Source organism: Aplysia californica, unplaced genomic scaffold, assembly GCF_000002075.1.
Source record: "Aplysia californica isolate F4 #8 unplaced genomic scaffold, AplCal3.0 scaffold00050, whole genome shotgun sequence".
NCBI lineage: Eukaryota > Metazoa > Mollusca > Gastropoda > Aplysiida > Aplysiidae > Aplysia > Aplysia californica.
Window position 1 is genome coordinate 1,903,805 of NW_004797320.1, and position 2,060 is coordinate 1,905,864.

Below are 2,060 nucleotides of genomic sequence, written 5' to 3' on the forward strand. Positions count from 1 at the left end.
TGTGTGTGTGTGTATAAAATAACGCATAACATATTTCTTTGTCACCAGAATCGAAAGCAGTTTAAAACAAGATTTTGTGAAAAGAAAAGTCATCCCGTGCGTCACAAAAGAGCTTGTATCATGGACGGGCGACAGGCACAATTTTTGTGAACACACAGTGCGAAAAGAAGCACTGAAGAAGATTGTAACAGCAGGCAAGTTTGATGGAAAGAGAGGCAGAGGCAGACAGAGGGAAAAGATACTGGACAAGCTGACAACATGGTTGGGAGCAGCAAGAACAACAGACACCATTGCTGCAACGAAAGACAGAGTGAAATGGAGGTCCATGATCTCCCACGCCAGTCAGCAAGGTACCGGATGATGATGACGATGATGATGATGATGATGATGATGATGATGATGATGATGATGATGATGATGATGATGATGATGATGATGATGATGATGATCATGGACGGGTACTCACAACGACAAGATACTACATAGTTTCGTGACGTGGTTCTCCATATCGGTCTGACGTCACAAGGTGGGACCAATGGATCGCTTTTAACCCTATCCGTACGCCCTGGGGTGCTTTTGTACCCCCAGGGGTTGTATTCTTCACACTTGAGAATACTTGTAGTAGTACGAAGATCTCTTTGAAACTTTCAGTATTTCTCAAAAAATCATTTTGACAGACTGCTATGCAAAGCGTACGGATCGGATTAACGAGTAAATTTCCTCTTTGGGAAATGGTGGCACAGAGTTCCCAACGTCGTATGGATATGATAGTAAAACACGACATACGGATAGGGTTAAGCACAAGGGGGCTATCCCGAAAAATGCTGTTCTGAGAAAATTGAATTTAAAGTTTTCCCCCCTATTAAGTTTCTTTAAAAAACTAGGAGAGTTTTCTCTAAAACCAAACAAATATACTCACCAATGAAACCAAACTTCTCCTATAGGTAGGGCAATGCCCACTTTTAGTGTAGGTCAAGATTTCTGGAAACCCCCGAAATTCGTGTTAGCCGGCTTGTCCTTAAAAGCGACCAACTGGTGTCTGAGATAGTCCACAATGCTGACTCACCTGTGAATAATACCTGTGAGATACCTAATCTGAAAGATACAGGTATCATGCAAAATCATTGTAAAATAAGGACAGGGAGAAGAAGATTAAATTGAACAAATGGAAGAAAAAAGGGGTTAAAGACCTTGATAAGCCAAAAGGGCTGATAACCTGCAGTTCTATAATGCCCCCCTCTCCACCCCACCCCCTCTCCTACCCCATCCCTCCCGCCTCCCCACCCTCTAACCACCCTTCGCCTCCTCTCGTTATCCAAAATCTCATCTTCGATTGTATGTAAGTTCCGTCTCGTGCTGTTTGGCAAGATTGTCACATAAAACAAAAACGAAAAAAAAACTGATGTCAAAATCATCCAGGACGACCGCCAAATAAAAAGGAGAAAAGTGGATCGGCACTAATATGACCATATTGTGTTGCAAATGCCGTAAAACTCTTACTAAAAATAAGACAAGTGGATACCTCAAACGATGTCATTATAATGTTTTAAAAAATACGCAAGCTAGGAGAAACGGGAAGTAGCCGTTAGCACAGGTTATTGTCTTATAAAGGTGGTCAACAGAGAATTTTCGAAGGTCAGTTAGAGCCATGGACATCTCGCCTTAATGAGACCTCAGACTGGTACGAGTATGTTGGTTTGTGGGTCGGTCCGGTATGTCGGTTTGTGTTTTTTTCCATTGGCAAGCGATTACGTAGCCAAAATTAAAAAAAAGGTTTATGGATTCTATACATTTGAAACATTCTCTTTTTTTTTTCTTTTACGCTATTAAAAATAAAAACCTCGCTGTTACGTTGGTAGGGACTGGTTCACATATACTTTCACCAAATTTAGTCAAATTTGGTGGGTAAATTATTAGAGAGCTTTGGGAATTTGAAATTCTTTGTTTATTTTCAAGATGGCGGCTGCTTTTGGTGAGTAAATTATTAGAGAGCTTTGGGAATTTGAAATTCTTTGTTTATTTTCAAGATGGCGGCTGCTTTTGGTGAGTAAATTATTAGA